Raw genomic sequence first — 24,719 nt, 5'->3', positions numbered from 1 at the left:
AGTCCAGAAGAGAAGAGCCAGGATGGTGAAAGTTCTAGAGTACATGTTATATTAGTACTAGTTGAAAGAACTGGAAATGTTTAGCTTGGGGAAGAGAAGGGGGGTGTGATGTGATAGTTCTCTTCAAGTATTTGATGGGCTATCATGCGTAGGAGGGATTAGATTTGCACTATTTGGCCCCAAAGGGGTTTTGTTTATAGTAAGAATTTCAAGATTTGTATGATTCATTTCTTCTAGTATTGTTATTACTCACTGGCCAATGGATAAGACCTTACATTTTGAATTTCAATGGTCAAATTAAAGTTTATAGATGACTTAAAGTTTGATTCTTATCACCCTCTTCCCACATTACTTCCACTCTTCCACCATTACTGAAAACATAGTATTGAAGGACTTTTAAAATTTTATTCTTAGTTTCATGCTTTGTTATGGGCAAATTTTATTACTGAATATCTATCCTTTTATGACAAGCATATTGTATTTAGCTGGATTCTGCCTTGGAAATGACTGGTCTGTTGCTGGCACCATACTTGAAGTCTGTTGCATATAGTGTTTCATTTCTTATTTTGGATAACATAATTGGATTGGTAATGGAAACATTTACTCCATTCTACAGTTTTCATCTTATTCTGTCTTCATTGATTTTATTTGTATAAAAGCTTTTAAGAATTTTATACATTCAAAATTCTCTATTTTTAATATTCTCCTCTATTTCTTCTTTGCTTAAGAATTCTCCTCCTAGCTGTATCTGTGAAAGTTTCCTCTCCTCATCTTCTAATTAAAAAAATATATGATATAATCTTTTGTATTAAGGTTGATTATTTATTTTGACCTTCTTGTGATATATGCATGTATGTAATATATAGTGTATGTAACATGCCTAATATATAATATATTACATACTACATATATTAAATATTACAAATATGTATGTAATATATACCTAAACTTTACTTTGGCCAAACTGATTTGTAGTTTTCCCGTTCTTGTCAAAAAGGCAATTCTTTCCCCAGAAATTAATATTAGTAGTCTTATAAAAAACTAAGCTACTATTTTCAATTGCTCCTGATTATGTTTTATCTAGTCCATTCTTTGATATACTTTTCTATCTTTTAACCGTTAATAAATAGTCTTGGTGAATAATTATTTATAAGATAGTTTGATGTTTGGTAGTATTGTGCCCCCTGTCATGTATACTTTTCCTTCATTATTTCTCTTAAGATTCTAGGCAGTTTGTTCCTACAAATGAATTTGTAGATTTATAAAGTCTCTCCATGGTTATTTTATTGATATAACACTAAACACATAAATTAATTTAATCAGTATGGTCATTTAAAACAAATTGGCATGGCCCAACCATAATCAGTGAATACCTTCTCATTTATTTAGGCATTTTTTTATTCCTGTAAATGGTATTTTGCAATTGTATTAATCTAATATGTTAACTCTAAGATATTTTATGCCTTATATAGTTATTTCTGAATGTAATTTCTTTTCTTTTCTTTTCTTATCTTGTTTCTTCCTGGTTTTTATTAGTACTATGTAGAAATGGTGATCAAATTTATTTTATGTCTTGTTAATTTATTTATTGTTGTTTGTCCTTTATTTTCTTTACTTTTAAAAAATAGAAAATTTTAATTACATAATTAAAAAATTTAGACAAATAAAATGAGTGCAGCTAAATAGAAGAAAATCAAGAGAATGGGAATACATTTTGCAGCAACTTTCTCTTATAAAGGAATCATTTTTAAGGAGCAGATTCAAATTTATATAGTAATAGGATATGATATAGGGAACTGATTCAAATTTATTAGAATGAAAACCATTCCCCAGTTTATAAATGGCCAAAGGGTAGTAATAAGCATTTTTCAGAAAATGAAAATGATACTCAAATGAAATGATTTGAAGATGAAAAAATGCTCAAAATCACTAATAATTATAGAAATGCAAATTAAAACAACTTTGAGGTTGCACCTTACATCTGTCAGGTTGACAAAGTTAACAAACAAGGAAACTCACAAATGCTGGAGAGTTTGTGAGAAAAATGGGTACATTTATGTAGTGAAGGTAAAGCTGCGAACTGGTCTCTCCCTTCTGAAAAGCAATTTGGAAAAATGCCACAAACCTATTAAATGGCAAACATTAAACACCAATATCACTACTAGGTCTATATCCTTCAAGCCAAAAAAGAAAGAGGATAATGACCCATATGTAGAAAAGTTTTTTTCTGTCATCTCTTTTTTGTGGCAAAGAACTTTAAATTGAAGGAGTGCCCATCAATTAGGAAAATGGATGACTAGTTATGCAATATGAATGTGATGAAATACTACTGAGCTATAGGAAATGATAGAGGATATGGATTCAGAAAAACCTGGGAAAATTTATATGAACTAATATAGAGTGGTTAGCCAAACCAAGAGAATATTTTATACAGTAATAACAACACTATAAAGAAAAAAAACAACTTTGAAAGACTTAGGAACACTGATCAATGCAATGACCAACCATTACTCCAGGGGGTTCAATGAAAAATTCTGTCTGTTTCCTAATAGAGAGAAAGGACTCAGAGTTCAAACTGGGACTTTTTAAAAATATGGTTAATGTAGGAATTTGCTTTGCTTGACTATACATGTTCATAAAAATGGCTTGGTTTTTCTTGCTTTCTCAATGGGAAAGGGAGGGAAAAATTTTTGTTTGAGAAAAAAATAGAATTGAATTTAGGTATGTGAATATATGCATATGTGTGTATGTGTGTGTGCTTTCAATCTGCCTTGTTTCTTTTTATTAACACATTTTTTTTTTCAGAGCCATAGTCTAGACTTGGATTTTATTCCACAAAGTCTTAGTTACAGTTACATAGTCATATTCCTCATTGTGTTAGGGCCTCTAGCACATCTTTCTTGTTACCTAAAATTTAAATATTTGTTCACGGACATTTGGAGCTAGGTACTGTGTGTGTGTATGTGGTGTATGTGTATGTCCTTTCTTAGATTTAGTCCCATATGAATTTCTAGGTATCTCAACTGCTATCCTTCATCCTTCACTATAGATATGCAATGGTATCTTACTTGGTGTATATAGAAAGGCAATTTTCCTTTTCACTATCTTTAGTTTAAAGACATTTTTTATTAGATTCATGAAAATAGACTTTCCTAGGTTTATGTCATAGTTAGCCAGGATCCTGTCATTCTTCTATTTTAATCTTTGGCTCAGAGATTAAAATTCCTTTCTCAGACACAATCTTGTTAGCTAACTTCTCAATTTTCAAATCAGTTTTTATTCTTATATATCTCTTAAATAGTTAGCTTTGAGGAAAATGCCTCTTGTACCCCTATTGTCTTTAGTTTCTTGTCTAAGGCTTCATCTTATTTGTAAATGTGTCCTTTGTTCCTTTTTCAGTCTCATTTATGCCTGGGAAAATCACCAGAAGTTGGTAGTTATCATCCAATTTGACAAGTGTCATGAAGGTCTCTGTTATGTCTTCAATAATGCCCTTTCCATGCTTCTCTTAGGGCTTGTATTTGAAAGTCAAAATTTCTATTTAGCTCTGATCTTTTCTCAAGAATGCTTGAAATTCCTCTGTCTCATTGAATATCCATTTTTCTTCCTCATGGATTATACTCAGTGTTGCTGGGTAGATGATTCTTGGCTGTAGAATCCTAGCTCCTTTGCCCTCCAGAATATCATATTCCAAGTCCTTCAATCCTTTAAAATAGAAGCTGCTAATTCTTGTGTTATCCTGATTGTAACTCCATGATACTGGAATTGTTTCTTTATGGCTGCTTGCAATATTTTCTCCTTGACCTGGGAACTCTGGAATTTGGCTATAATATTCCTGGCAATTTTCATTTTATGATCTTGTTCAGGAGGTTGGTAGACTCTTTCAATGTCTATTTTACCCTCTGGTTCTATAATATCAGGGCAGTTTTCCTTGATAATTGCTTGAAAGATGATGTCTAGGCTCTTTCTTTGATCATGGCTTTCAGGTAGTTAGTCCAATAATTTTAAAATTATCTCTCCTGGATCTATTTTTCAGGTCAATTGCTTTTTAATGAGATATATCACACTGTATTCTATTTTTCATTCTTTTGGTTTTATTTTATGATCTCTTGATTTCTCATTAGCTTCCATTTGCTCTATTCTGATTTTTAAGGAATTATTTTCTTCAGTGAGCTGTTGGACGTCCTTTACCATTTGCCTAATCTGTTTTTTAAGGTGTTATTTTCTTTTTTCTTTTTTAAATTTTATTAATTTATTTTGATTTATCAACAATCACTTCCATATGCTTTTGAGTTGAAAATTTTTCTCCCTTTTCCTCCCCCCCCTCCCCAAGACGGCGCACAATTTGATATAGACTTTATGTTTACAGACCCATTAAACATATTTTCACATTAGTGAAGTTGTAAGTAAAAATTAAAACCAATAGGAGGAACCATCAGAAAGATTAAACAAAACTCAACAGAAGATAAAAATAAGTGATAGAGATTTGACTTCCATAGTTCTTTCTTTGGATGTGGACAGCATTTTCCATCCCGAGCCTCTGGAGATGTCTTAGATCCTCTTAATGCTAAGAAGGGCTCAGTTTAACAATCTTAGTCATTGCATAACGTGGCTGTTATCGTGTACAAAGTCCTCTTGGTTCTGCTCACTTCACTCAGCATCAGGTCATATAAGTCTTTCCAGGTTTTTCTGAAGTCAGCCTGTTCATCATTTCTTATAGCACAATAGTATTCCATTACATTCATGTACCACAACTTGCTCAGCCATTCCCCAATTGATGGACATCCTCTCAATTTCCAATTCTTTGCCACCACAAAAAGAGCTGCTATGAATATTTTTGTACACGTGGGTCCTTTTCCTATTTGTTTGATCTCTTTGGGATATAGCCCTAGAAGTGCTATTGCTGGGTCAAAGGGTATGCACATTTTTGTAGCCCTTTGGGCATAGTTCCAAATTGTTCTCCAAAATGGTTGCATCATTTCACAACTCCACCAACAATGTATTAGTGTTCCAATTTTCCTACATCCTCTCCAACATTTATCATTTTCCTGTTTTGTCATGTTGGCCAATCTGATAAGTGTGATGTGGTACCTCAGAGTTGTTTTGATTTGCATTTCTCTAATCAATAATGATTTAGAGCATTTTTTCATATGACTATAGATGGCTTTAATTTCTTCATCTGAGAACTGTCTGTTCATATCCTTTGACCATTTATCAGTTGGGGAATGGCTTGTGTTCTTCTAAATTTGTCTTAATTTTCTATATATTTTAGAAATGAGGCCTTTATCAGAGAGACTGGTTGTAAACATTCTTTCCCAATTTTCTACCTTCCTTCTAATCTTAGTTTCATTGGCTTTGTTTGTGCAAAAACTTTTCAATTTAATGTAATCAAAATGATCCATTTTGCATTTCATAATGTTCTCTATCTCCTGTTTGGTCATGAATTCTTCTGTTCTCCATAGATCTGATAGGTAAACTATTCCTTGTTCTCCCAGTTTACTTATGGTATCAGCCTTTATATCTAAGTCCTGAACCCATTTTGACTTTATTTTGGTATATGGTGTGAGATTTTGGTCTATGCCTAGTTTTTGCCATACTCTTTTCCAGTTTTCCCAGTAGTTTTTTTCAAAGAGTGGGTTCTTATCCCAGAAGCTGGGGTCTTTGGGTTTATCAAATAATAGATTACTATAGTCATTGACTACTGTGTCTTGCATATTTAACCTATTCCACTGATCCACCTCTCTGTTTCTTAACCAGTACCAAGCAGTTTTGATGATTGCTGCTTTATAATAGAATTTAAGATCTGGAATTGCTAGGCCAAGGTGTCATTTTCTTCAGTATTTTTTGTGTCTCCTTTACCAAGCTGTTGACTTGTTTTTCATGATTTTCGTGCATCACTCTCATTTCTCTTCCCAATTTTTTCCTCTACTTCTCTTACTTGATTTTCAATATCCTTTTTGAGCTCTTACATGGCCTGAGACCAATTCATATTTTTCACTTTTTTGTTTTTCTTTTCTTTTCTTTTCTCTTTTTTGGCGAGGCAATTGGGGTTAAGCGACTTGCCCAGGATCACACAGCTAGTGGATATCATGTATCTGAGGCCAAATTTGAATTCAGGTCTTCCTGACTCCAAGGCTGGTGCTCTATCAAGTGTGCCATCTAGCTGCCTCCACTTCATATTTTTCTTGGAGGCTTTGGATATAGGAACTTTGACTTTGTTGTCTTCTTCTGAGTGTGTGTTTTGGTCTTCCTTGTCACCAGAGTAAGTTTCTGTAGTCAGAGTTTTTTTCACCATTGTTTGCTCATTTTCCCAGCCTATTACTTGGCTTTTTAACTCTGTTAAGGTAAGGCTCTGCTTCCAAGGTGGAAGGTGAATTGTCCCAAGCTTTAGGGGTTTTTTGTGCAGCTGTTTTCAGAGATACTTCCAGGGACCTATAAGTTTTTAGTTCTTCCAAGGTGCTGTGATCTAAAAGAGAGATAGATGTTTACTCCTCTCCTGGCCTGTGCTCTGGTCTGTGAGTGACCACAAGCACTCTTTTCTGCCTTAGAACTGTGAGGAGGGTTCCCCTTTCACTGTGGCTTCAAGCTCTGCTATGCTAGTGCTCCTCCTTGCCCTGAGACTGCCACCCAGGACTATGACATTGATCCAAGTAAGGGCAAAGCAACAGAGTCCTGCCTCAATGCTAGCGAAGAGACCCCTGCAATCTCCTTCTGACCAGTGGTTCACACCCTTTATTGTCTGTAGGCTGAGAGCTCTGGAGGCAGCCACTGCTACTGATGGTTCAGTCACTCCCAAGGCCTGCTCTTGGTTTGCTGGGGCCAGGGCCGTGCTGATGTGACCTGTGCTGGATTATGCTCCTGTCTCACCCAATTCTGACAGACCTTTCCTGCTGCCATTTTAAATGGTCTTTGGTATCTGTGGGTTGAGAAGTCTATAAGTTGCCACTGCTGCCAGCGATTTGGTAACCCTGAGGCCTGTTCCAAATTTGCTGGGTCCCATTCTGCACTGGCACGGCCTGTACTGGACTGTGATCCTCTCTCAACCCGGTGTAACAGACCTTTCCTGTTAACCTTCCAGGTTGTCTCGGGCTGGAAATTTGCTTCACTCTGTCTTTTTGTGGGTTCTACTGCTCTAGAATTTGTTCAGAGGCATTTTTATAGGTATGTAAGTAGAAAGGTATATTTTTAAAGATACAAAGGCATGGCACTCCCTCCCCTTGTACTTCATTTTCAAGGAGGACCAATGATGTGACAGGGTGATATCTTGACTTGTGGGCAAATTAAGTGAGGCACAGATGCACAAAGTCATCAGCCTCACTCTCTCTTTTAGAGTCATTGAAGTCCAGTAGCAAGACAAAAGTCAGGGTAACTGGTGATGACCTGTGATGCAGTGATGACCTTGGAGACTTTGATGTCTGACCAAGCTCTAATTGCTCCATAGTGCCTGCTTTAGCTGCCTTCACAGCCACTGGAACAAATTGTTCTCATTTGCCCATTCCACTGGGAGAAGTCTTCACATTCTTGGGGGTAGATGCCCTCCTAACTTACTGATGGTTTTGTGACCCATTGGTTATCCCCTCAACCTGGTTTAGCCTGTCTGCTGAGACCATTTACTGGGATATGGCTGTTGCACATGCTATAACTTCTTGGAGCTACAGGTGAGAGTTGAGTGCCAGGTGGACACCAAAGGTGGATGGGCAGCCCTGAAAAGTTTTCAGCATATCAGAGGTGCTAGTTGTCCTTGAAAACACCCATATACTCCAATTTATTTAATTTATTTCAGGGGCAGCTAAATAGCTCAGGGGTGGAGTGCTTGGCCTGGATTTGGAAGACCTGAGGAGTTCAAATCCAACCTCAGACACTTCACTTAACTAGCTTGCCTCAGTTTCCTCATCTGTAAAATGAGCTAGAGAAGGAAATGGCAGACCATTCCACTATCTTTGCTAAGAAAACCCCATGGACAATATGATCTGTGGAAAGTTGTACATGACTGAATAACAAGAACAATTTATTTTAACTATTAATCATTTAAATTAGTTTATTGACTGCTATGTTATTTTAAAGCATATCATCATGTCATCTGAAAATAGAGGTAATGTTGAATCTTCATTGGCAATATTTAAACTTTTGATTTTGTAAGAGAGAAGTATCTTTGCTTTCTTCCTGTTTGTACTGGAGAAACTTCTAGGGTTTTCCCTTTGCCAATAACACCAATCTTGATTTTAGATATATTTGTTGTTCAGTTGTTCAGTTGTGTCTGAATTTTTGTGATATTGTGGACAATGGCATGCCAATACTATTCATGGGGTTTTCTTGGCAAAATTACTGGAATCATTTGCCATTTCCTTCTTCAGTGAATTAATGCAAACAGGTTAAGTGACTTGCCCAGAATCACACAGTTAGTAAGTGTTTGAGGCTGGATTTGAACTCAAGTCTTCCTGACTCAAAGCTCAGTGCTCTATCCACTTAGCCACCTAGCTGCCTTTGTAGATAATATACTTTTGACACTAATAAAGAAGAGTCCTTCCACATGGCTACTTTTTAGTTTTTTTTTTCCAATAAGTCTGATATATTTTACCAGAGGCTTTTTCTGCAGCTATTAAGATAATGGCATGGCTTTGTTATTTTTATTGTTTATATAATTACTCTTGGAACTCACAGCAAGTTACAGACTTGTAATCTTATACTAAGTTACAGAGAAAGTGCTGGCCTACATTAATAGCGTGAATTTTCTCACTCAGGAGTTTCCTATAACAATGAAATTACAGGTCCAATCCCTATCCTGATTCTTACAAATGTAATCAAAAGAGCTTAACCTGAAAAAAAAAAAGGTGGAGGAGAGAATAAATTGCCTATATATTCCTTATATAAATGCAATTACAGACACATTGTCTTTTTATGATTGCTTAGGCTAATTGTTTTCCCAAGGTTGAACCATCCATATTTCCATGGTGTGACTCCAACTTAATCATAGTGAATTATTTTCTGGATATATTTCTCTAATTTTTATCCTTCTTTCCTTCCTTCCTTCCTTCCTTCCTTCCTTCCTTCCTTCCTTCCTTCCTTCCTTCCTTCCTTCCTTCCTTCCTTCCTTTCTTCCTTCCTTCCGCTCCCCTTTCTGTCTCCAAACTTTCCTCTCCCCCCCAACCCAAAAAAATAAACTCTCTCTGATCAAGCAAAATAAATGCAGACATTGGTCTTGTCTAAAAATGTATGTCTTATTCTGCATTGCTGTCAAGAGTTGAGAAGCATTCTCTATTATCATAAACCATCATTCTTCAATACCCCATTAGAGCTGCAATTTCACTGACGTGGACATTCCCCCCAATGATACAGATTGCCTTCTAGCTATGACTGCTCATCCTGTGTCACTCTTGATCACATCCTTCAGTAATTTCATTTGGCATCCACCAAAAGCATTGGGGTCTTCCTGATATTCTCTTGATATTATAAGAATACCAATGAAGCCCTCAGCTTTTTGCATTGGCTTTCCCTCACTCTACTGCAGCTAGCCTAGCTTCTTTTTGGTCATGGATTTCTTTAGGGTGATATCCTTAATACTACTTTTTCTACATGAGTTCTTGTTTGTCATGTGTTATAGCCTGTTCTTGCCCACCATGTACTTTCTGTTGCTGTTGGGCAATGCTCAACTTCTAGTCTTCACTGATTATAGTTTTCCATATCTCGCAGTGACCCACCTTTATGGAGGAATGCTATTAGTTTTATTTTTAATTAAATGATTGTTCATTCTTTCTAAACACAGTGTTATCATTAGTGATTACTCAAAAATTTAAAGTTGGACTGAGGATGTAGACCAGAGTTGTCCAACATTCCATCATGAGAATGACTGAACCAGATTAAGATGTAATTGGGAAATGTTTAAGAAAACAAAAATATAATAAAACACAGCTAATGTTAATATATGATTTTCCAAGTCAGTATGTACCTGTAGGGATTCTTATTATGGTTTAGTGGTTCCCATTTCTTTTTGAGTTTGACACCACTGATATAGACTGTAAGTTACTAAAAAGAAGTATGAATTAACATATCACAATTTCTTTCTTTTTTTCCTTTCTTTCTTTCTTTCTTTCTTTCTTTCTTTCTTTCTTTCTTTCTTTCTTTCTTTCTTCTCTCTCTCTCTCTCTCTCTCTCTCTCTCTCTCTCTCTCTCTCCTTCCTTCCTTCTTTCTTTTTTTCTTTCTTTCTTCTTTTAGTCTCACAAAAACTTTTATTAAATAGGTTCCCTGGTCAACTCCCAGGTAACACAATTATACAATTAAGCCTAGACACTCAAATCTTACTATGTATAGTACCATTAATCAAACAGGAAAATCATGGTTGAGTTTTACAGGTGGACTCTATTAAACCAAGAAAAAACTGAACATAAATAAATTCACTATTCTGGTCTAAGAACATTGTTCTATCCCTCTGTTGAGAAAACAACCACAACAACCACAGTAACACAAATAAACAACAATAACTCAATGATCTACAATTATACACAAATTCCTGTTTGATATTTAAAACCATCAACAATCTGGCTACAAGCTACCTTTCCAATCTCATTATGCATTACTCCCCTTTTACCACCTTTCAAGGTAGCCAAACTGGTCTTTTTTCACCTCCTCAATTAGAGCACTTCATCTCCTACCTCCATATCTTTGTATAGGCTGTTCCCACGTGCTTGTTATGTACTCCCTTCCCAAAACCTTTCAGACACCCTTACTTTCCTTTCCATCTCAGCTTAACTGTCAGCTTATCACTATTTCTTAACTAATATAAAACCATTTCTACAATGAGGAGGCCATAAAAGCCCAGAAATTACTTCAAATAATAAACAATTGCCAAATGGAGAGATACAGCAATCAACGGCTGCAAAATACTATCCAGTAGGACATTGATAATGGAAGATTACATGCGATATTGTCTCACAAATCAACAAAAAGCAGTGGGTGCTGGTGGTGGTAGTAGGGAGATTGGCAGTGGGGAAATGAGCTTATGGAAAATTTAGTGTGAGAACCTACCAAATCATATCATCTCAAGAGTTTAAATCACTTCATTAGAATGTGAGTTCCCTGAGGGCAGAGATTGTTTTTTCTTTGCATTCCTGGCACCTAGCATAGGGCCTGGAAGTAGTGACAGCTTAATAAATGCTTATTGATTAATTGAGTTGTTTTATTTTAAATTAGATTTTATTATGCTTTTGTTGTTATTCTATAATTATTTGTAGATGTTATCAGTTCTACCTCTGACATGCCCAGTGAAACTTCCCTTAAACAAAAGAAAACAGTAAAGTAAAACCAACTGACATAGAGACCATATCTAACAAGTTATATAATATTCTGCCCTCACAGGCTCTCTCTGAAAGGAGGGATTTTTAAAAAATCTCTTCTTGGGCTTAAGATTGGTCATTGCATTTACATAGATTTCATGAGCCTTTTAATGTTATGCTTAATATTTTTCATGTGTGCTGGTGTCCTGTGTCATATTACTACAAATACAACATGGGTTCATTTTTAATGTGAAACAGAAATTCTGATGAAGTGAAAATCAAGTTAACAAAACCTTGATAGAGTAGAAAACATTTGTAAGTATATTGGTATTCATAAACACTATTGTCTCTAGGAATAGACTGTGTTAATCTCTCTCCCTACAGCCTTCACTCTGCAATGACCTTGGGATAGTGAGTTTGTCCTATGTCCCCAAAAGGTCATCTTGCCTGTGGCAGATGGTATTTTATTTTAAATTGGTTTGTAACTTAATAGACAAGGACCAATCTCCCCCTTCTTTCTTCCCCCCATGTTGATGATTTCAGGAAGCTAATGTCCTCTGCCGAATGTTTATTAAGGCAGATCTGATTTTCCTAGCTCTCCTAATTGGAGGGACTGGGAATAATGACTATGTTACCAGCAAATACTCTCCATGTGGGAAATATCTACACAGAGCTGTGGCTAATGATGTCAAGGTCTTCAGCTTCTTCTACAACCAATGATTATGCCTTCTGTTGGTAGAAATGCTTTGAAGACCCATTTTTCCTCTGCTAATAGGAGGCCCCTAAACCTTGTATAACTGCTATTTTATATTCATTGTTCCTTGGTGACTCTCAGGAGCCAAGAACAGCATCTGTTCCTACAGTTTGTAGGGTCTTAAAGAGCTCTGGAAACATTGACATTTACTTCTTATCTGACTGCATGTTAAGTAGGTATTGCCTTTTTCATTCCTGATTCTGTACTTCCCTGGCACCATCCAATGGCTGCTTTTGCTGTTTCTCATCAGAAACTCACAAGAAAATTAATTTACCATTAGGTAATAATGCCAAAGTATGAATCCCCTTGGATAGGTTTGTTTCTGTCTGCAGAAAAATGTTCACTGCCAGTCTACAAAGGTCTAAGCTATTTCTTGTCTATGTTTGGATATATAAAGACAACTTGGCAGCGACTGTGTGGTATTTACGTACAGGTAGGAAAAATGTCTAGATGTTATAGAGACTACAATCTTTCTAAATAAGTTTTTGGATCCAGCAGCTTTGTGCATCTAAACAACAATTTATCTCACTTCTCATATTACAGGAAATTTGTTTTTCTAAATAAGGTAGCACGTGATAGGCTTTCCATGGGCAAGGATAGGCTCCAGGGATCAAATGCACAATCCCCTGGGAGATATAGTTTTAGATCTTGACAGAATGATCTTACAGAGAGAAGCTTTCTGAGAGAGTGAAGATGAGATGCTACAGAGAAGTGGAAGACCCAGATGATATGGGCTAGTTTTTAATCCTTGGCTGGGTGCATAATTTACAAGTCAATTATCTTGTATTATTTAGGAGCAACAGACATGTTGGGCTAAACCCTCTCCAATATTCCTGATGCTGGAGAAGGGGTGGGAAGAAAGAAGAGGGAAGAAGGGAGAACCATCTAGTTCCAGTTGTCAGAAAGTCCCAATTATCAGCCAATCCTAAGAGACAGGGACAGAATCAGAGCTCTCTCTCTCTCTCTCTCTCTCTCTCTCTCTCTCTCTCTCTCTCTCTCTCTCAGAAAAACGTTAATATACTACTAATAACATACTCTGTGATTTAAGCTCAACTCTTCCAGAAATGATTTTATTAATCTATATTTAAGCTACAAGCCATTTCTAGCCTGGAGAAAAAGAGGTCCAACTCTGCCCCAAGAATATTTGAAATAACAGTAAGAGGAATCGTAGACAAAGAAAAGGTCATGATAATTAAAATATGATAGCATTCCGGAGTAGTCACCACTCCACTTCTTCCAGTGATCAGTATATTAATCTTGAATTTCAAAAAAAGCATACACTGCCCTTAGGTGAGTCATAGCACCAATAATTTAGGTGGGCATGGAGGTGATGACCTTATCTACACAAGAAGAGTTGTTTGGTCATCTCTGTACTCCAAAGTGAAGTCCTTGGCTTTTGTTCTTCCCACTTCTCTAAAGGGAAATGAGACTGGAGAAATAGTAGTTCTTAGTATTTAGTGAAATGAAGAAAATTGTTTTTTGTTATTTTCCTTGTTTATTAAATATCCTTCTGTCTCTTTGGTTTCTGCCTGCCCCTTTCTGATTGGACAGAAGAGGTGAGCTAGTGTTCCACAGTGACATCTAGTATTACAAAAGCCACAAATGTGTATTTACTTAATTTTTAAACTAAAGATAAAAGGACTTGCCCAAGGTTGTGTAGGTAGTGAGGAACAGAGCTATGCTTCAAAACCTTGTTCTTTGTCCCAGATTGAGAAAAGTTTTCACTGTGCCATGCCATTCACTGCCTCCTAATTCTCAGTATAGTATTGTTCCCTTATACCACATTGCCCTCATTGAGTCATATTTCTTTAGAAATGGGTATGTCACCAGAAAACCATTTTTCGAGGAACTATAATCTTTTCCAGTTGCCTGAAATTTAGCAATAACCTAGTTATTTAAAATAATTACAACATATGACTAGATCATCACAAATCTTAGAAACATTTTTGGATCATGGAATAACTTTGGGGCTCTTCATTTCAATTCTCCATAGACAAAATGGTGAAATAGGTGATGTTTGTCTTTAGAAGATCCTGCCTTGATCTTTAAATATACATGGTGGCGACGTAAAATGAAAGAATTGGATAAATGTTGCAAAAAGGCAAATTTAGGTTTGATGTGATAACAATAAAAGATTGTTAGAAAAGAGAAATGGACTACCATTGGAGGTAATGGGTTCCTCATCATTGTGGTTTTTAAAATAAATACTTCTTGTCAGGACTTCTAAAGAGGAATTCAAATACAGGTTAGACTGGATAGTTTCTAAGGACCCTTCTAACTCAAAGATTCTGTGTTTCCCTCAACATAGTTCTTAATATGTCCTTCAGAGAGTGTGAAGACAGGTCACAAGAACTGGCAATTTTTGAACCAAACTTTATCCTAGACCAGGGGTGGGGAACCTGTGGCCTTGAGGCCACACATGGCACTTTGACTGAATCCAAACTTCACAGAACAAGTCACCTCAATAAAAGGATTTGTTCTATAAAACTTGGACTCAGTCAAAAGGCTGAACCCAAGGACCTAGTAGGTCACATGTGGCCTCAAGGCCACAGGTTTCCCCACCCTTGTGACCTAGACCAAAACAGTTTTCCAAGCAATTGATTGGGAGGTGATAGGTGGGAGAGGATCGGAAGAGGACAGACCTTAAAAGATAATTTTGTAATTCTCGGATCCAAATTCAACAGAATACAGTTTTCAGTCATTCTGCCCAAGTGTTCCTCTCCCTGCCCTTCTGCAAGAAATTAATTTTTCCTTAAAGAAGGTATTTAAGTGCACAATAGTGATGGTTCTATAACTTGTCTATATAGAAAAGAAACAACATTTGAGTAGCCAAACTAGAATGGAAAAAGATGCACTAGGAGAATACTACAGTGTAGACCTACAATGGGAAGCAGAGGGTAACAATAATAATCATGTATTTTGTAGTTTGAAGGGCAACTTTATGGTTATTTGGGAAGGAGAGGTTTTCTCCCTCTCTGGCTTTGAGAAGAACTCAGAGGGCATGGTCTTGGTCTCTGTCTCTTTATCTTGGAGAGAATTCCAGAGAGTTCTTCCTCTCCAACCTTCTCTCTGTCTCTTCCTCTTTATCTGTCACTCTGTCTTTGTGTTATCTTTCTGTTTCTCTTTGTCTCTCCGACTTTTCCTAGCCCTCTCTCTTGTCTGAGCCTTAAGAGGCCCAGAGATTCTCTTGCTTTTTCTGCCTAACAAGAAATTTTGATATACCCCAGCAAAAATAGTCGAATGGGAACTTCTTCTCTCCCAGCTCTTCTTTTGACTCTCCAAACTTTACTACCATGTTTTAGTTGTTTTCTCACCCTGGAAGTTCCCTTCACCCTGGCACCCCACTTCTTCAATTGGTGAGTTCCTCCTACAGCCTTCATTTTGAGGAAAGGCCCAGGCTAGACATCCTTCATTCTTCTCCTGACTCTGCTTTAAAGTCTCATCGGTGCCTCCTGGATGATTTCCTTCCCACTCCCCACCTCCTTTTCAACTCCCTTTTATGTGTTATCTTCCCCTATTAGAATGTATGCTCTTTGAGAATAGAGGCTGTTGGTACTTTTTGCTTATATCTACTATATATTATATATGCATATATAATGTTATGTATTATATATGTGTATATATAATATTATATATTATATTCAACAGTCAGCATAGTGTCTGGCCCATAGTAAGTACTTAATAAATGCTTATTGACTTGACCTTGGAAAAGTTATCTCAATTTCTTTGCCTTGCTTTCTTAGAGGTACTTTCCCTGAAACTTTCCGCCTACACTTCTGTCTCCAATACTCTATCTCTGTGTCAAAGAACCTCTCAAAAACCTTAGCCCTCTTTATTTCCCTTCTGTGTAAATCCCTTCTCTTTTTGACATATTGTATAATTTACTGCTAAATGTTATTGCAGCTCAGTTTCTAATGCAAAGTAGTTATCTGATTAAGCTTATTCCCACTTTGCTGAACAATGATGCACATAATTTTATGAGTTAAAATGGGTTAATGGATTTTAATTCTGTTGGCTTAATAAATTGACACTTGTTTCCTCTTAAAAATGTAATTAATTTTTGAAAATTAATAAAATACATTGTCTCTTCTTCCTCCATTGGAAAAAATAGAAAACAAAACCATTGTTAACAAATATGCATACTCAGGAAAAATAATTTCTGGCATTAACTGTGTCTGAAAAATATGTATCTCATTCTGTACCTTGAGTCCATTACCTCTTTGTCAGGAGGTGGATAGCATGCTTCATCAGTGGTCCTCTGAGACAAATGACTTTGAGAGACTTAAAAACTCTGATCAACACTCTTGTTTTCAAAGAAAGACTGTAAGAGTTTGAGTTATTGGATGCAATATGCCATGGCATACTATTGGCAATACTAAAATATACTAAGTTCTTAAGAGTCTTAGAATATATGTAAAAGAAACACATGTCCATAAGTGGAGTCTTGCTGACATGAGGTCCTTTCTAGCTCTAATGGATGGGAAAAGCATTCACTAAATGCATACTATGTGCCAGGCACTGTGCTATGTGCTTTACAAATATTATCTCATTTGATCCTCACAACAACCCCAGGAGGTAAGTGTTATTATTATCCTCATTTTACGGTTGAGGATATTGAGGCAGAGGTTAAGTGACTTGTCCAGGGTCGTGCAGTTAAGTGTACTGTCCACCTAGCTTCCTCTAACATTCCATTATGCCATTTCTGAGCTGAGACAATCTGTTTGTTTTGCCCCCATTTTAACCTATTTTCCAGCTTTTTTTTTTTTAACACTTTCTCCCTCTACCTTCCAGAAGCCCAAGCCTGACCAGCTCATCTTTTTAGTGCTTGATTAACCACAGCGGGGCTGGAAGTGGAACAAAGCCCTGGTGGTGATGAGGTTGGGAGCTAGACGCAGAGAGGAAAAACCCTGGACTTTCCCACATGGCCAAATTGTTCACTTGAGGCTATAATCCCATCAATTGGGCTTTCATTGTCTCTACACCCAATCTCCCCTCCCTTGTTTTACCTTCCTATGGCCCCTGGCCAGAATCCTAGCTAGGCTGCACTGTCCGGGTCCCAGGAGTTCTGTTCACACCAGTTTACAGGCCACTTCCATCCATATCTCCTTAGGCCCCTCCTCCCTGTCACCCCAAACTACTTGGTCACTCCTAGATCCCTCCCATAGGCTTTCTGTATATAAGGTCCATCTTGTCTCCATTAAGATGCTGAGATTCTTATAATCTAGCCAATAGCTTACTAATGTTCAAACTCCTTAAGAAGCTAGGTGGACAGTACACTTAACTGCATGACCCTGGACAAGTCACTTAACCTCTGCCTCAATGTCCTCAACTGTAAAATGAGGATAGTAATAACACTTACCTCCTGGGGTTGTTGTGAGGATCAAATGAGATAATGTCCAATATGACAGATATTCTAATAAACCTTGTCTTTGGCTGAAAGAAGGCTTGGGTCAAATTCTTGCGGATAGGACCCGCGTGTTGTGATTTTGGGGTCTCAGGACCCCTGAACCACATTAATGGTACCATGGGAGCTAAATGTCTTTTATTCATTGAGCTAAGCACCTGTGCAAAAGGAAATTGTTAAATATTGTAAGATTGGTATTGTTTGTGTACCCAAAGGAATTCAGTGGATGGAGGAAAAGAATATGGCTGAATTAAGAAGGAAGCAGTGCAATTGATTATATTATGTATGACAAATCCTTAATACAAATACCAGTTACAAGCAGTTCAACTCAATTCAACAAACATTTACTAAACGCCTTTAGTTCTGTGTTCAAAGTATTAGTCTAGGTGCTGTGGATTCAAAGACAAAGCACAAAACTGTCCTTGTCCTAACTGGATTCTCCTATTTCATGATTGGGGGTAGGGAGAGGTGGAGTTTCAATAAATACAATAGATAAATTCATAAATAAATGCAAAGTAAATACAAAGTAATTTAGGGGGTTACTAGTGGGATCCAGAAGGACCTTTTATGGGAGGTTGGAAAAAGTGAAGAACACTCCAGGCATGGGGAATAGTCTGCAAAAAGTGGGGAGGGGATGAATGTCATGGTGGGGGGGGGAAGGAGGAGGAACAGATATGTCAGTTTAGTAGGAATGTAGCAAGCATAAGATAGACTAGTATGAAGGCAATAATAAAAAATATAATCAATCTGAGACTGAAATAAAAGAGTGAATATTTTGAGACTGGTTGAAAAACTAGGATAACTGTATTCATAGAATCCCAGAGCTAGAATGTACTTTTTAGAGATCACCTAGCAAAACCTTCTTATTGTTATTATGTGTAAAACAGATGAAGAATTGTCAGAAGATTATCAGATGTTTATCTACCAAGATGATGAATTTTTAGCCATAACAACTCAAAAAGTCTGTCTAATAAGCCAAAGAGAGGCTGTGATCTTGCTGTACTGGTGGAGGGAAAACCTCCACTGATGTAATCCTAGGTTCTAGAAGTATTGCAGTAACTACTACATATGAGGAAACTGAGATACAAAGAAGTTAAATGAATTAAGAGACAGGTAAGTGGTGTATAGATAGAGCACTGAACCTGGAGTTAAGAAAACCTGTATTCAAAAACTGCCTCAGACACTTACTAGCTGGGTAACCTTAGGCTAGTTATTTAACCTGTCTGCCTCAGTTTCCTAACTGTAAAGCGAGGATAATAACAGTACCTATTTCCCAGGGTTATTGTGAGGATCACATGGGATAACATTTGTAAAGCAATTCTCAAACCTTAAAGTGCTACATAAATGCTGTTGATTATTACTGTTAGCTATATTTGGCCGAGCTAATGGCAAATCTAAAGTTGATATTATTTCCAGGTTTTCAGCAAAAGAAACAAATACGTAATTGGCAAATAGATTTTTGACTTCGTAAGAAAAAGCAATAGGAAAAGCTAGTAACCACATAGCTGTCAAGGACAATTCACCGCTATAAATGTATATTCTTTTGGTGGTGAGCTACGAAACAATAAAACCAAGCCCATCTTGTCCGAGTCAAGCAATAAAGTAACCATTTCCTTATTTTTCCTTCCTTTCATATGCAGAAGGCTTACACCTATAAAGTTATGATTTTACTAAATTGTAAGGATGATAAAAATCCATAAGACATACCATACATATTTCCAGCTTAAAGACATGCCTTTAATAAATGGTGAACTAAAACTTTCAATGTACCTGATTGATGAATTTTTCCTCATCAGTATTTTTCACTCCTCTGTTTTGTGGAGGTCACACTCATGGCAATTTTAGGCATTTGACATAATGCTTGATGCACAAGTTTAAAAGGAAAAAAAAACAAAGGAAGCATATGTCTCCATGACTGAACTAGCTTCTAAGCTTAGAGTATGGTGACCTGCTGGTGACCCCAGTACTCATGGCATGATTCACCTTCAATCGTATGCTCTCCTGGTTACAATGAATACTTGTAGGACCATGGCTGGCCAGGAAATGGTAATTTAAAAAATGACAAGGAATAAACAAACCCTGCACTAGAATCAAAATTTACCTTTAATGATGCTTGTTCATTCCTACTTCTTAGGCCAATCTTCTTGCCTCCTTGACTCTAGGAACTTTTTGCTTCAATCTGTAGCACTTGCTTGCTCTTCATTGACTTCATTGGTTTCCCAGGACTTGATGTGTTGCCCATCTAGATCCCTGTAATGTCATCCTGACCCCCTAGATGACCAATAAGACTTACAGTCCTGTTGCTTCCTGGTTATCCCAGGTCTGTTGCTACCAATGTTCTAGAATGACAATATCCTGGAATCCTCCTCAGGTCTGACTATGCCACTGTCTTGCACAAGAAGCTTCAGTGGCTCCCTATTGGTGCTAGGAAAAAATACAAAATCCTTTGACATTTAAAAGCCCTTGCAACTTGGCTCTTTATACATTATTCTCCACCTTCACATACCCTATGTTCCACCCAAAGTGATTTGATATTTCTCAAACAAGACAGCCCATCTCTTGTCTTTGTGTCTTTGTCTAGCTACCTCCCCAAACCCCCACCCTCCATAGAATGTAAGCCCCTTGAGTGCAGGAACTGGTTTTTTTTTTTAATGTCTCCAAGCCTAGCATAGTACCTGGCATGGAGTAAGTACATCATAAATGCTTCTTGAATTAAACAGAATTGACTGGACCTTTGTCCCGTATTAAGTATTGTAAACAGTATTATGAACTTGCCAAGCCACTAGATTTTTTTTTCTTTTTGATGAGGCAATCAAGGTTAAGTGACTTGCCCAGGGTCACACAGCCAAGTAAGTGTCAAGTGCCTGAGGCTGGATTTGAACTCAGGTCCTCCTGGCTCCAGAGTCAGGGCTTTATCCTCTGTGCCATCTAACTGTCCTGCAAGCCACTAGATTCTTATGCTCCAGTCTGTGGTCTGAGGTATATCCTCTGTGCATAGCAACTGTCCGATACCTGCATTCCTGCCCTGGCTTTCAGATCATACCTCCTTGTCCATTGCTTGATCTGTTTTGATTGAATCTAGGAGGAGCTGGCTATGTCGATCACTGCAAACTATTCTGCATCTGCTCTCAAGCCATCACTTCTGCACAAAGTCAGGTGTATCTTATAGTAATCTCCATGCCTAGTTCAGTGCCTTACATGTAGGAGGGAAGCAGTAGTGGAAAGAATGTGAGAAATGGCATCAAGAGAGACCGGGTTTTTTTTGTTTGTTTGTTTGTTTTTTGGTGAGGCAATCAGGGCTAAATGACTTGCCAAGGGTCACACAGCTAGTAAGTGTCATGTCTGAGGTCGGATTTGAACTCAGGTCGGCCAGAGCTCTACCCACTTCTCTATCTAGCTGAAACATTTTTTAATATATATGTTTTTTTATTTTGGTTAGGCAATGGGGTTAAGTGACTTGCCCAGGGTCTCACAGCCAGTGAGTGTTATATGTCTGAGGCCATGTTTGAACTCAGGTCCTCCTGACTCCAGGGCCGGTGCTCTATTCACTGCAACGCCTAGCTGCCCCTGAGATCTAGGTTTGAATCCCACTTCCGATCACTTTTGCAGAAAATAAAATGGATGTGTCTTCTGAAATATTGTGGCTAGAACAGTTTAGCTTCTTAAAATTAGTATATTAATATATAATTAGTATAAGTTAAAATTAATACAAAATGTAAAATTAACATAAATTAGGGAACAGGCCCACCCCACTCTTTCCCCCCATTGCCCATTGCCCTGCTCATCCCCTAGTTCTGGAGGAAGAGGACAGGGTGATGGAAGATCCAGACTCTAGCAAGCCCATTATCCCCCTGTGTAGAAGAAAAGACCCAGTTGCAACATTTCTTTACTCTCCCCTTCCCTCGCAAGAGGAGTAGTCCAGACAATAATACCCATTAGAGACTGTGTGCTTTACTTTTTTAGGTGTCACACATTACTTGCCCTATGGCAAACAATCTCTCACCTCCTCTCTCTCCCCAACCTCTGCCTGCTATTCTTTCATCCTTATTGCCATCCTATTGTCAACTGTATCCCATTTGTTTCACTCCAAACCTGCCCACTCCTGTACCCTTGAGAAGTCTTCTTGCACAAAAAGCCAAATTTCCCTTCATCAGAGGTCTCTTTTTTTCACACTCATGCCATCTACTAGCCCTCAATGAGATCTGGTTCTTCCCTGTGACACTGCAACCCTGGCCATCCTCTCCAGTACTGGCAGTACTTTCCCCCCCCACCCTCCATCTCCTGACATACTGGTCCTGGGGAGTATGTCAGGATGTTGGCACTTGCAACCTTTCCCTTTATCACCATTACTCAGCAACTCACCTTCTTTGAAGTTCACTCAATCAAAATTTTCTGTATGGATCATGATGGTTAATGCGTGCTAGTCCTAGTCATTGTTCCTACTTTCTCAAAGAGTTCTGCATTTGGCTTACCATTCCACCTCTGAAGGCCAGCTCCTGCTCTTATACTTAGAAACTTCAGCATTCATATTCAAGCTTTCTTACACACTTTAACCTCTCAATTCTTTAGTTTTCTTCAAACCCATGACTCAGACCTCTCCATCTCAGCCACACATGGGGATAATCACAACCTGTATCTCCCACTACCTCTTGTCCCACTTCATTTATCAAAGATACTGCCATTCCTCAATCTGATCCTAGTTTCCTATCATTACATTCCTCCACAGGCTTTATCCCTCCTAAACCTATTATTTTACCTTATTGAGATCTCCTACCCCTCCACGTCTTGTACTATCTTAGTCTGTGTTACTCCTGTACTGACTGCCATTTACTATTTTACCAATTTTGACCCTTTATTATCCAGTTCAACTCTAGATAGTTCTCTGCTCTGGAATCCTTAATCCCTCCCCCCACCTCCAAGTCACCACCCATACCTTGCCAAGCTTCAGTTCTGGATGACTCCCACTCCTATTCATGTTCAGCTGAATGGGGCTAAAGGAAGTTACCCAACTGTGCTGGTGGGTTACATTATAAATTCCTGTTACCCAACTTCAACTTCTCCCTCATTACAACAATGCAATCCTTTTTTTTTTTCCAAATTGTTTCCTTATCTTCCTCCCCACAAAAGCTGTTCCAAGCCTCTGCTGTCTTGAAGCTTTCCATATCTCTCTATTTCTGTTTTTCCACTTGGACCTTACTTGATGATAAAATTGAGGTCTTTTGACATGAACTTCCTTCTTTCCTCTTCTCTTTGTCTCAGAACCCCTTGACACTATCACCAGTTCTTTCTTTCTTTCCCATAACTGCTGATGAGATAGCCCTTCTTGCTAAGGCCAACTCCTCCATATGTGTCCTTGATCCCATTTCCTGCCATCTTCTCCATCAGATTCTAACCTCAACCATGTCCTCTCCAATGAATCTTCAATTTTTCTCTATATACTAGTTCTTTCTTCATTGCTTTCAAACATGCTCAAGTCCCCATATCCCCCTTGCCTGAGAGTGCCCTCTCCTAAACTACATTGTATAAACTACTTTGCTTTTATTTATAATTTAATGTTAATTTTGTATAACCTTAAGCATGTACTTCTGTATCCCCATTAAAATGTAAAATTATTTGTGAGTGAAGATTGTTTTATTCTTTGTATACCTAATGCCTAGCACAATACCTGGCATATATAAGGCCCTTAATAAATGCTTGTTGATTGATTGATGGATAATCAATAATATAGAAATGAAAAATTATTGAAGATTTAAAAATGACAGAAATAATAGTGTAAACTCTTTGAGTCAGGGGCTGTCTTTTTATCAATTGTATCCCCAGTACCTAACACAGAACCTGGCACATATAATAAGTACTTAATAAATGTTTATTGGATTGAATTGGATAAATATAAAACTTAAAGAGTAAGATAATTCAAATAAGAAGTTTGAATAAGATTCAAAGATTCAACCCATTGTCTATGTTACATTAATCAAAAGTTGTTCAGCATATAAGCCGAACAAGTCACTTCACTATGGGGCCAGAATCATTCAATTTCAACACATATTGTTGAAACTAATCTGATAATCTCTTTTTCTTTTACATTTTGTGCTATGGGCATAATCAAAATCTCATGAAAACACGTGCTAGGTGAAAATCTGCTTTTGTCAAGATGGACAGGAGCTATGAGGCATTAAATGACAGGTACTTTTCAGAAGAGGAGCTGGTAAGTTTCTGTAGAACACTAATATTAACCACACTTCTTAAACACTGAAATGATATATAATATGAGCTCATTCATTTATTCAGTGAACACTATAAACTGCTCTAGACCAGACAGGATAACTGAATTGTGAAACTGTGGCAAGATGAATGCAAATGACTAAGCTGGACTATAGTTGTTTGTTTGGGGGAGGCAGTGATGTTGAATTAGGGAGGAGGCAGATGAGGATATGTCTAAAATAGAGACAAAGGAAGAGGTGAGAAGCAGAGTGTATCTCATGAGTTTCAGGATAGGGTAACATGCTTTAACTTTAAATGAGACTCCACAGAAGGGCTGTCTGTATGTTATCTATATGTCTTGTGGAAGGGAAGTCTTAGGAGCTGGAATATTGACACTAATTCCTGGCAGATGTTGAGGGGAACAAGAAAAAGAAATCTAGTTAATCCCTTCCCTCAAGGAGTTTACAATTTAATAGGGGAAGATAAAAGGGAAGGGGAGGGGATAATTATGAAGGGTAGGCATGATGGAAAGTTGAAAGGAGTGGAGTACTGCTGAGTGGGAAATGAAAAGTTGGCTGCCTGGGTGCCCTCCTTAAATGGAGGTTTTGGGAAGCACTCTCTGCTCTGCCTTCCAATCAGAGAGTTGGGGAATAGTTATTAATATGGAATAATAAGAAGACATGGGAATGGGGATTATGGAAGTAGGCAAAAACTTCCTAAGAGCTATCTCTAGGGCTATATCCCTATTAGATTTTAGGATCCATATCTAAAAAGTCACTTTCTTTGCTGTAGTTGAAGCTCCATCAGGGTGAACTGCTTTACTCCCAAGACATATAGACAACATAGACTCCCAAGCTATGTTGACAGAAATCTTGGGTGGGAATGCAGTCCAGATGCCATGGATCAGGCTTTTGTTTTTTCCTCATCAGAACTAACTTTACGCCTTTCCTTCCCCCAATCTTTTTTTTTTTTAAATAGGATTACTAGTCTGGTAGGTCAATGGAATGTTATAATGTATAATTTATCTAGATTTTAATGAAACATTTGGAATAATAAATACATACAACATGCAATATACATACATATAAT

The sequence above is a fragment of the Phascolarctos cinereus genome, unplaced genomic scaffold, assembly GCF_003287225.1.
Source record: "Phascolarctos cinereus isolate Bilbo 61053 unplaced genomic scaffold, phaCin_HiC Scaffold_2;HRSCAF=192, whole genome shotgun sequence".
NCBI classification, from domain to species: domain Eukaryota; kingdom Metazoa; phylum Chordata; class Mammalia; order Diprotodontia; family Phascolarctidae; genus Phascolarctos; species Phascolarctos cinereus.
This window is presented reverse-complemented; position numbering follows the sequence as displayed.